We start from the raw sequence: 12,811 nt of genomic DNA on the forward strand, positions 1-12,811 counted from the left end.
TAGATTGTAGTTGTTTCTTTAGTGCATAGCTAGGGTTAAAGGGTTTTGCTCACTTTTGTGGTTTTTTTTCTCAACTATCAGACTTTTTTTTTCAATTTTTTAAGAAACCGCCTTTTTAGTTTTAACCGCTCAAACAAAAAAATAAGAACTCGTGTAACATATTGTGAATTAAAGGCGGGATTGATTTGTGACCATTTATAGTGTCGAACAAAGTGTCGAGATTATAAGGAAATAAAATGTAGTGGTGACACTTTTGAAATTGTCGGAATAAAAGTGTCGGATTTATAAGGAATTTGTAGTAGTACTTGTTGGAGACTCTTTTGCTCTATCTTCTTTCCCTTAGGACGCCACCATACTTTAGTTTATGATCATAGTGGGGTTCGAGCTAGGGATAATGCTTGAAATATTCCCTACAGTTCTGCATTTCTTTAGTACTGGCAAAATGGTGAATCATTGGAATTGCACCACTATTACCTTGGTTCCTAAGGTTCAAAATCCTTCTTATGCTAAGGATTATAGACCAATTGCTTGTTGTGCAGTCTTATATAAGCTGATATCTAAGATCTTGACAGTTAGGCTTGCCTGTGTTCTCCATGATATTATTGATAATTCTCAAGCTAGGTTTATCACTGGTAAACATATAGGAGACAATATTTTGCTTGCAACTCAGTTAATCAAGGGTTACAATTAGGGGTGTTAATGAGCCGAGCCTGCTCGTGAACTGTTTGGTTCTCGGCTCGATCAAAGCTCTGTCAAAGCTTGGCTCGAACAGGCTCGACTCGAGTTCGAGTTCGGCTTGATATTTCAACAAGCCAAGCTTGAGCCATCCATATCTCGGCTCGAAAGCTCGTGAATAAGCTCGAACTTTTTTTATATTAATTAATATTTTATTGGAATATCCTATTTTATTTAAAAATAATCTACAAACTAGAATAATAATTAAAAAAGAAAAAATAGAAAGAAAGAAAAAAAAAATCAAACTTTGAGTATTCGTATTTCACCATTTCCCAACTCTCATATTGGGCAATTGGGCCATATTCTAATTTAGACATTTTCAAAGCTTCCCATTTAGTTTCTATTTGCCTCCTACCCTCTATTAAACCCTAGCCGTTTTCTACCTGTCCTTCACTCCATTGTTTGCTACCTTGCCTCACTCCATTATTGCCTCACTTCTCAAGTTCCAATTTCTTCTGATCCAATTAAGTAGTCTTCTGATGAAACATGAGTTAAATCCACTTGCTTCAGTCAGTTTGTCACTTTGTCCTCCAACATAAAAGATAGGGTTTTTTATTTTTTTGTTAAAAATCGTTTCACGAAATTGCTTTGATAGATAAACATTATCATTTTTTTCTCTAAAATTATACTTTAGTTTCAAGTTTATTAATTATGTTGATAATACTAAAGCAGAGAACTTTGATTAAAATAGATGAAATTAAGCAAAACAAAGCACTAAATGCTCGAGCCCCAAGTCGAGCTTCAGTCGAGCCTTGATTTGAGGTCAAGCTCGAGCTCGAGCCGAGCCCTTGTGTATATGTTTCGAGCTCGAGCCGAGCTCAATATCTTAGGCTCGACAAGCTTCGAGCTCGAGCCAAGCCTGTGGTCACCACTGTCAAGCTCGAGCCGAGCCTAGAAAGGTTTGGTCTTGGCTTGGCTCGTTAACACTCCTAGTTACAATCATAATTATATTACCCCAAGATGTATGCTTAAGGTGGACCTTAAAAAAGCTTATGACTCAGTTGAATGGACTTTTCTTGAGACTGTTATGGCTGAGCTTAGCTTTCCTGCTCAGTTTATTAGCTGGATTAGGGGCTGCCTTTCTATTGTGTCTTTCTCAATCTTGATCAATGGAGTTCCTGCCAAACCTTTTCCAGCTAGGAAGGGGCTCAGACAAGGTGACCCTATGTCTCCCTTCCTTTTGCAATTGGAATGGAGTATTTGTCTAGATGTCTTTTTGAGTTACATCAGAACCCTGATTTTAACTATCACCCTAGATGTGAAAAGATGAAATTGACTCATCTTATGTTTGCTTATGATCTGCTCATGTTCTCTAAGGCAGATTCTGGTTTTGTTTCTCCTCTTTTCCAGGCTTTCACTAAGTTTTCTGAAGCTTCAGGGCTCTCTGCAAATTTGGATAATAATGAGATTTATTTTGGTGGTTTATCTGAAGATGAGCAGGCTTCTCTTAGAACTTTGGTGGGTATTGCTCTTGGGACTATTCCTTTTAGATACCTTGGATTTCCCCTATCCTTAAAGAAACTTACTATTGCTCAATGTAAGCCTTTGGTGGAGAAGGTGACTGCTAGAATCAATGTGTGGGCTGCTAGGTTTCTGTCTTATGTTGGTAGATTGCAATTTGTAAAGAGTGTCCTTTTTGGTATTCAAATCTGTTGGGCTCAAATTTTTGTCCTTCCCAATAAGATTCTAAAAGAAATTGAATCAAGATTTAGGGTCTTTCTTTGGACTGGGAAAGCTAACCCCTCAAAGAAATCCTTAGTCTCTTGGTCTCAAGTTTGTCTCCCTAAAGTGAGTGGGGGATGGAATGTCATTTCTCTCCCTGAGTGGAACCTTGCTGCTATCACCAAACTCCTCTAGGATTTGGCCTACAAAGCTGATAGTCTTTGGGTCAAATGGGTTCACACGTACTATTTCAAAGGAAAACCATGGTGGGGTATGGCTGCTCCTAAGAAATGCTCTTAGGTGCTTAAAAGAATCTTGAAATGCAGAACTATTATTGATACTATTGGTAACTGGGATTCTGTAATGCAAGGTGGCAGAGTCAAGATTAAGAAAATTTATCACCACATTAGCATACAGGTTCCTAAAGCTGATTGGAGAAGAATTTTATGCAATAATGCAGCTTCTCCAAAAAGCTTATTTGTCACTTGGCTTACTATTAAGCACGGATTATTAAATCAGGGGCTAGCAACTAAAAACCAGCCAGAACAGAAACCTATGGCAAGCAGCAGCATCAAGCACCAGTCAGCCCTGCAGAAAGAGAAGACAGAAAGCACAGAGCGACCAGAAGCGGCCTGAAAGAACCCAAAACAGCAAACAGCCTGACACCAAAATAACAGTCAGTGGATAAAAAGTCTATGTCTCTTAGAATTTTGGATTCTACAAGAAATCTTGAAGATAATGCTTTTAACAACAGTGTCAACGGGTTCACAAACACCATTGTACATGACATTGTTCCTTTGCAACCAAATCCCATACACAGCTTCAGTAAATAGCATGAGAAGAAGTTTGCTAGTAGTATTCGACTTCCTAGCATATCTAACAATCCAATCCAACTCATGATCAAAACCCCGAGCAGGTCTATAGTAGTTCATAATATGCAATAGTTTCTCCCAAATCCTGGAAGAATAACTACAGGAGAAGAAAAGATGTTGTACAGTTTCATTATCCTGTAAACATAATAAGCAAGTAGGATCACACGTAGGATTCCATTTGAGAATCCTTTCCTTAGTTAGCAACCTGTTCCAAATGGCCAACCATAGAATGAAAATGCTTCGGGGAGTAGCACGGTTGTTACAGACAATTCTTTTCCAAGGCACCCTCACAGCTTGGTGTCTAATCTTGCTGTAAATCAGCTTAATTTGGACTTTATTGTTCTTTGTAACAGAATTCCAGCCACCTAGATCATCAATGATTGTCCTACATTTCATAATTTTCTTCAAGTTCTAAGAACATTTGCTAGGTATACTAGCATGCCAAAAAACAGTTGCTTTGAAATAATAAATATGCACCCATCTAACCCACAAGGAATCCGCTTTATGAGTGATATCCCAAAGGTTTTTACAAATGGCAGCCACATTCCAATTTTGAAGAGAAATAAGGTTCCACCCACCACAAGACCTAGGTAGACACAAAGTTTTCCAAGCAACTAAGGCTTTCTTAGAAGGGTTAGACATTCCAGTCCACAAAAAGGCCTTGAATCTACTCTCAATTTCATTAAGAATTTTCTTAGGAAGTACAAAAATTTGAGCCCAATAGGTCTGAATCCCGAACAGAACACTCCGAATGAGTTGGAGCCTACCTGCATAAGAGAGAAACCTGGTGACCCAGCCATCAATTCGGCTGGTAATTGTCTCAACAAGAGGCTTACATTGAGGAATAGTGAGTTTCTTTGAGGAGAGTGGGACCCCTAAGTACTTAAAGGGGATATCACCTTTAGACATACCCAAAATAGCAAGGAGAGTATCTTGATAATCAGGAGAGATGCCCCCAAAGTAGACCTCACCCTTACTAAGATTAGCCTCCAAACCCGAGGCTAAGGAGAACTTAGAGAAGGCGTGAAACAAAATCTTGATAGAGGTCTCATCAGCTCTTGCAAACATGAGTAAGTCATCAGCAAACATGAGATGGGTCAAAGAAAGCCTTTCACATCTAGGATGGAAATTGAAGTCCGGCTTATCATTTAGCTCCTTTAAACATCTAAACAAGTACTCCATACCGAGAGCAAAAAGAAAGGGGGACATAGGATCGCCTTGCCTCAGGCCTTTCTTTGCCCGGAAGGGAACAGTGGGAGAGCCATTAATAAGGATAGAAAAGGACACAGAAGTGATACAACCCAAGATCCAACCCACAAAGACCGAAGGGAAACCCAGTTCTTCCAAAACAGTTTTTAAGAAACTCCACTCAATTGAATCATAAGCTTTCTTTAAATCCACTTTAATCATGCATCTAGGGGAAAGGAACTTATGACTATAACCCTTGATCAACTCAGTGGCAAGAAAAATATTATCCCCTATGTGCTTCCCGGGAATAAAACCCGCTTGGGCATCATTGACAACCTCCTTCACTACCTGAGCGAGTCTAGCAGTAAGGACCTTCGAAACAATCTTGTACAAAACAGTACAACACGCAATGGGCCTAAAGTCCTTCACATGAGAAGGATTTGGAATCTTGGGGATCAAAGTGAGAGTAGTACGATTCCAATGAGCATTCATAACCCCGGAAGAGAAAAACTCATTTACAGCCTCATAAACATCCCATCTGATAAAGTCCCACGTACATTTGAAGAACTTAGCATTAGAAAAATATATTGGTGCTTGTTGTCCTGTGACTGATGCTGGGTGTCCTGGGCTGTGACTGAGCTGCTGTTTCAGGCTCTATCTTTAATCTAGCTGTTGGTTGTCCTGTTACTGATGTGACCTGCTGCTATCTGCTGCTGTGATAGGGGCTGGTTCTCTGACTTTTCAGCTGCTGTAACTGACCTGCTGTGCTGAGGTTAGTGCTGATCTGTTTGATTTGTTCTGCAGTAGCTGACATGCTGGTTCCTGTTTTTAATCCTGGTGATGTTTGAGGGCTGTTTCTTATTTCTCTTGGAGCTGCTGTTTTTAGGGGCTGTTGTACTCTTTTTTTAGTTGTTGTCCCTGTTTTCAGCGTTGTCTTTTATTCCTTTTGTCTGCTCCTGCTTTTTGCTTTTGTTTTGCTATTTTCGTGTTTTTGTTTGGTTTTTCGTTGTCCTGTTCCTTTGGTTCGGGTCTCCCTCCTAGAGGGTTGCTCGCTTCCTTTGAGTTCAGAAGGGCCGGGTTTTGGTCCCGGGCCCTTTGGAACCCTTCCTAGAAGGTGGCCTTTGGGTCTTGGTCCTAGGCTGGTGGTGTGTGCCCGTTGTGGCTCTCGGTGTTTTGGAGTTTTGGCCTTTAGGCTTTGTATTCCTTTCTGCTGTTTTGCAGCTACCTTTGGTAATAATATTCTCTATTTACCAAAAAAAAAAAAAAAGCACGGATTATTAACTAAGGACATGTTACTTAGTTAGAACATCAACTGTGACCCTGTTTGTTTTCTTTGCAATCAGAGCTTTGAATCTGTGCAACACTTGTTCTTTAAATGCTCTTTCAGTAAAACTGTGTGGTTGCAGGTTCTTCAAGTCTTGGATTATAAGAGATCTGTTAGTCAGTTTGAAGCTGAGATGACTTGGGTTTCTAAGGTCTACATAAAGTCTAGACCTAAGAATAAGCTATTGGGGATGTGCTTTGCTGAAGTTATTTACCATATCTGGTTACAAAGGAATGCTGTGATTTTTACAGGAAGCTGCAAGACTGCTGATACTGTTATTAGAGATATTCTGTTTTCTGTAGCTTGTAGATGTTCTGAGCATGACAGACATTTGTTAATCCTGTAGTCTTGTTGTTTGGTTTATTTTGTGTTGTTTTGGCTGGTTTGGCCTTTGTGTTTTGCAGTGTTGTTCTGCTTATTTTATTTAGGTTCTTTGTCTAGTCTTAGTTCCTAGAACCCTTCCTAGAAGGTGGCTGGGAACCTGAGTCCAGTAGTTTCCCTTAAACCTGACAAGGGAATAAACGCGTCGTCAATTGTCTATCCCTAGATCAAATAAAATTTATACAACCTAAACAAACCTAATACGAGTATAAGGCAAGCATAGGGGTCGAACCACAGGGAACGAATAAACACCACCAAATGTTATTGACAATTAAGCTAGTCCGGAATAGGAGATATATAAACTAAAGTCTAAAGATGCTAAAACAAGAAATAAAACACTAAGAGAAATGGTTTAGGTATAGCATTTACTTGAACATAAACAAAGGCATAGAAATTGAATTAATTATAACATGCTCGAATATCGTAGTAAAGGATCCAATCTAGCTGCCTTCCGGGGTTAATTGGCTTCTCCTAACATAGCCTCTATGTTTCCACATTAGAACCATATACTATGAGGTACTATTAAATAACAATCGATAATAATGAACCCTAGCTAAGTCAATTTCCGTTCCTTGTTAGCAAAGATTCACCTTTAATCAACCAATAATGTGCACTTGCAAGAAGATTAAAGAATATCAAGCATATAAAGACTTTAATCACAAATAAATCAATTCTAAACCCTAGAACATGCTCAAGATCCAACTACACCACAACCATCCCCTTAATGGGGGAATTACTCACTAATCATGCTAACAACAAGATTAATTAACAAATAATCAAGAATAAACATTATTAATAAGCAATACCAACAAGAAAAACAAAAATCAAAAGAAAGCAATAAAAATAGAGGAGAGAGAGTTAGAGATTCTCATTGATTGAAGATGAAAGTCTATAGAAAAGATGATCAATTTCTTCTTCAAAATCAAAACTCAACAATGGTTAAACCCTTAATTTCTCTCTCTAAACTACTCTAATCCTAACCTAAACCTAGAGAGAGAAGCTCTCTTAAAAACTAATTAGAGAATTTAGAATAATTGGTAATTGTTCCTCCTCTTAATTACCCCAAAATTGGGTATATATACAAAGCTAATAAAACTAAGCAAAATAAAAGAGAAAAGAAATATAAAGAAATCAAAAGAGAAAATGAAATAAAAATAAAAGAAAGAAATAAGAAAACAAAAGTAAAAGAAATTAAATTAAAAGAAAAAGAAAAATAAACCAAAAACAAATCCCCCCAAAACCAATCAGACGCTTTTTTTCCTCCTTCACATTTGGCTGCTTGAACTCCATTGAAGCGCATCTTCATCACCACCGTTCATCAACCATCATCATCAAATTGTCACCGCTCATCCTCCTCATTTATCATCAAGCATCAAATAAAAACCGTTCGATCTTCATTAATTATCACGCGCGAAGCTCGTGGAATGGTTCGGTCGAACAATGGGTTGGTGTGGCCAAACTACGGGGTTGGTTCGGTCAAACCATGGGTGTGTTTGACCACACCTCTTCAAATTACAAAACCTCAAAAGCTTTTGACTCGCACTTCGACCGAACTCCTATACGGTTTGCTCGAACCCAATTGGAATTGCATTTTGCTCTAATTTTAGCTGATGCTTGTGCGAATTGGTGATTGGAGTTGCGGGGGTTGCGATTTGTTGCTTAATTGTTGCAGGTGGTTTGTGATGGTTGGTAGATGCGGTGAAGGGCTGCTGTGCGCGGTGGCCGAAAATTACGCGGCTACTAGGTGTGGTACGGTGGTGCTGGTTGACATGAGGGAACAGGGGATTGTGATGGCTGTGTTTGTGAGGTGAAGGAAGCAGGGGATTGTGATTGATTGTTGCGGTGGTGATTGGTGGTTGGAATTGCAGGGAAGAGGTGCGGTTTGGGTGGCTGATATGGCTGCTAGGTGTGTGGAGCAGGGAATTTGAGAGGTGGAGCTGCTATGTGCGCCGATTTGGGTGGCTAAAAGTGGTTGATTGGGGGTGAAGGTGGTAACAACGGCTGTGAGGTGTGAATTGGTGTGAGTTTTGGTGGTTTGTGAATTGGTTGTAGGTGGTGCTGCTGTTGGTTTGGCTCGGCTGTGAGGTGGAGTTGATTGGTGGCTGTTGCGAGGTTTTGGTGGGCTGCTGTGTGCGTGAGGGAGCAGGGGAATTGGTGTGGTGGAGGTTAAGAAGGTGGGGTGATGGATAAGAGGCGGGCAGCAACCAGCAAAGTAAAGGCACACACTTTGTCTCGTCCCCGAACTCTGAACTTACTTGACATGAAACCCGGGACCCTAAACACAAAACCGAGGAGAAGTCAAGACAAATAAAAATGAAATAAATAAATTAGGAATAAATAAAGTAAAATAGAAAAAGAGAAATAACACTAAACTAATAAATATTAAATAAAACTATACAAGTAAATAAAATCAAATAAATAACAAAATAAACTTAAAACTAATAAAAACTATGAAAGTAACAAAGAAAAGGAACAAAATAAAATAAATCGAAAGCAAATAAAATACGAAAATAAACTAGAAACCAATTAAATAAAGAAATTAAATTAAAACATACTAAAACTAAGAAATAAACTAGAAACTTTATTAAAAGGAAAACAAGAGAAAATAAGGGAAAATAAACATGAAAATAACTCTAAAACTACTCCCTAAGAGTGACATAAATGTCACTCATCAAATTCCCCCAAGCTAAACATTTGCTCGTCCTCGAGCAAGGCTAAGGCAAAAGAGAACAAGATGGAATTATTGAAAGCAAAAGAAACAAAATAGAAACAAAGAGAAAGAATGTACACTAACTCACTGCCGTAGGAATCACGGATGCATTTAGCGTATGCATCAATCCCTTTAAACCCCCATGTCGCCAAAGAGGACGAGTAAGCTCTCGTGAGGGTTTCCTAAGAGGTTTAACCCACAACTCTTGGCAATACATAACATTCAAGGCAAGGCAACAAATGGAAAAAGAGAAGAAACATGAAAAGCGAAAACAAACACAAGCTCATGCATGGACAAAAGATAGGGACAAGTACTAATGAATGCAAACCTTTCTAAATGGACAAATGTATGCACGTTCCAAGATGTCCATGGTTGATTGAAACATAACACATGCTAAGCATAGAGAACTACTAAGGACTCAATCCACCCTAGCCCCAACCAATCGGGCCACATTCTCTCCACTAGCTTCAAATCAACCCTTAAGCTAGCTTCTCAAGATTCCACGAAGGAACCGGAAAAAGATAAAGAAATGAAAAACTTTGAGAAGGTAATCCCGACGTCTCAACTATGCATACTCTTTCCAAAGGTTTGAAGTATATCTCGCTCCAAGGGTCTTTTTATTGGTAGTAACGTAAGGATAAGGGTTAAGGCGGGGTGAAAATTTGAAATTTGGTGAAATTTCTTAAGTGAAGCAAAAAGTGCGGTCGACACTCAAAAACAACTCAAGAAGTCACTAAATATCAAACAAAAATACCAATAATGCCACTCCCCCAAGCTTATTCAATACCAACACACAATATATACAAAATAAAGGAACGATCCCCCCAAGCTTGAACAAAGCAGTGTCCTTAATGCTTAAACTAGGGAAGAAAACGAAACCAACTAATATGTTTCTATTATTTTTGTTTCTTTTCCAATTTTTGTTTTTTTATTTCGTTGTCCTTGCCTTTTTAACTATGGATGGCTTTTTCTTGCAACATCATTTGATTTCTTGAATTGCGTCTTTCTTTTGAAACTCAACTCTAACCAAATCTCAAAGTGCTTCTTGTTTATGATCAATATTCTCAAAACTCAAACCTCACATGCCAATGCTTCACTAACTAAAAGGGTTGGTAAACATAGGCCATTAGGTTTGTAACGTGGTTTAAATAAGAATGGGAAACATAAGGCTCAAATTGGTGAGCAAGTAGGTGGATGCAAAATAGGAAATCAAATTTGTAACAAAATAAAAAGAAGATAAAGAAAAATAAGAAAGGGGTGCCCTTTTCCTCCCCCGGAGTGCTTCGGTCACGATCTTGGGAGCTATAAGTCAAACAAGGATCAAGACATGCATAGCTAAGGATCCAAATGTGCCACACAACAAAGTGATGAAGGCTAGAACAATATTACCTCACAAGGGATTAGAACTAGCAAATACCAACTAAGGGTGCCAAATTCACTATAGAGAGCAACACCATCTTACCACATACCTGTGAACTAGGGCTTCATGGATTCCTAAAAAGTTCTTAACCCGACTAACTTAGCATGTAATATCCTAGAGTCAACCAATGACACTCTCAAATCGTGCACACATTAACCACTTAGGAAGAAAGGAATTCAAGAGTAAACAAATCCAAAAGATATAATGTCCAATCCAAGTTAAAACAAAGACACAACACCTAATTGCCTTGATTAAAACGGAAATCTTTTTGTATTTTTCAAAAGCATGAAAAACATGGAAATGCATATACTCAAGTGCATGACATAAATGAATCAACATCCTACCAAACATGATAGAATACCTTCCCCCAAGCTTGAATGAGACCAAACTCTCAAATCATGAACAATGAAACCAAAGAGGGGAAAACAAGGAGAAATTAATCCAACATTACCAACACATGATCTTCAAGTCATAATGAGTAAGAGAGAGGAAAAAGAAGGATATTACCGGATATGGGGAAAATGCAAAATCACACAAAAACCCGAAATAACCTCATAGGATCCACAATCTCTACAAATAAGGCTTGAACTCCACATGATAGGTAAGTTGAGGCACATTTCCTTGATTATTGATCATCACCAATGCACAAGAGTATATCAAGTTGTGTACCTAGCAAGGAACACAAACACGTCCATGAGAGAAAATCTAATCTAAAAAGAAAAGAAAATGAAAGCAATAAAACACGGGTTACTTCCCGAGAAAGGCTTGCTTAACGTCCAAGCATGACCAATCTAGTAAATAACCCGACAAAGAACGCAAAAGCTTGTCATATGCACCGGCAAACATATCAAGAAATAGAGCATACGCGATGCTCATATGACAAGCAAACATAAAGTACAAGGTGACTGAGCAATTGCATGTATCGCTCCAAGCATTGCCTCACACGTAAAATATCGAACAATTCATTCAACGATGGAATCGAGAGGGAAGAAAGAGTCCGGTTTTAGTTCACCACAGCACGAAATCATGAAGACGATACTCTAGTTTAGAAGTTGAGTCACCTTTATTTATGCCGGTTACCGATAGGTCTAAATTCTTCTCTAACAGTCTAAACAAGGCAAGCCAAAAAGATAATTGGATGATGCCCACTGGGGCGGATTCGGGTCGTGTTTCCGTTACAACACGGCAAAAATAAATGGTTCTAATAAATAGAATAAAAACAAGTCTTTTTAGGCTATATACTTAATTTTCCTGGGAGCTACGAGCACGAGTAGGTAGGTGGCTTGGGGAGCGAAGTAATCTTTTACTTCTCCCACTAAATAAAAGAAGCGTGTGTGCCACGAGTGCTCTGTCTTCAAAAAGGAAGAATGTCCGAGCCAAGTCAGTGGGGGGGCCCTGTTGGGCTCCTCCCCCTTCCCCCCTCCCCCCACCCCAAAAAAAAAAAAAAAAAAAAAAAAAAAAAAAAAAAAAAAAAAAACTATACTTGAGAGTTTCCTTATAAGCTTGAAAGAACTAAGCTTCCTCTTTAAGGGACTAAGCTGAGAATTTGTTTGTCTCAATAAGTTGAGGTTCTAATAGAGTCGTTAGTTCCGTAGCTCCGGAAGAAAATTCCATGGTTCAAAAATTGATAAGCAGGCAATGCAATTGCTCGCACACAAAGAGCATATGGAGATTCTCGGGCAGGGAAAGGTGGCACTCGACCTCAGTGATATAGAGATTAGGGGTCAGTGCATGTCACCCTCCTTTTTTCCAGTTCTCGAGGTTGTAAGGGATTTAGCTACCTTTGATAGATGCCATGATAAGGATTCGCGGTAGATATTGAATCCGAGGAAGGAGGATAGAAAAGTAAGGTTCATAGTTTGATTAACACTATATTGAGAATTGTGAGCTTTTTTCTAAAGTCTTCACCCTGGATCCACCCCTTAGACAAAGAGCATTCTGGTCAAAGTTAGCCTCAAAGCAACTTTGATTGCTGATCGCTCTCTTGTCAGGAGCTAAGAGCGTCTCAATCTCTTGTTTTTACAAGAGTCGTAGGACATCGGTAAGATAGGGTATAGGTGCCAACGAGCAGGGTAGGGATGAAAGAGATCAAACAGGGAATGAGCGCCCGCCTCCTCTTCTTTTAGGGGTCAGCCATCCGTCGTATCGGATGACTACTCGGCAAGTCTTAATAGTGTACTGAGTCGTCAACAAATGGGTCGCGTTAAAAAAGCCCAAGCTTATATGTATTGGCCCTCGGAACCTCGAGCGATAAGAAAGAAAGCCCTACTGTAGACACCCATTTGTGTCTCCCCAAAACCAAACCCAGTGATGAGTACCTTTCGTGTCGAATCATAATCGAATGAAGTGAAAGTGTGGAAAGTCTAGTGTTGCGGAAAGTTTTATTTTCTTTTCTCTTCTCTCTGTTTTTGAAAACTTATTTTTAAGAAAACAGTCAATCCAGTTTGGTTGGTCCATAATATGGGTCCAATGGTAGTGTAGTTGGATAGGGATTGAAAAGAGCTTTCCATCGATATATT

The sequence above is a fragment of the Chenopodium quinoa genome, unplaced genomic scaffold (assembly GCF_001683475.1).
Source record: "Chenopodium quinoa cultivar QQ74 unplaced genomic scaffold, ASM168347v1, whole genome shotgun sequence".
NCBI lineage: Eukaryota > Viridiplantae > Streptophyta > Magnoliopsida > Caryophyllales > Amaranthaceae > Chenopodium > Chenopodium quinoa.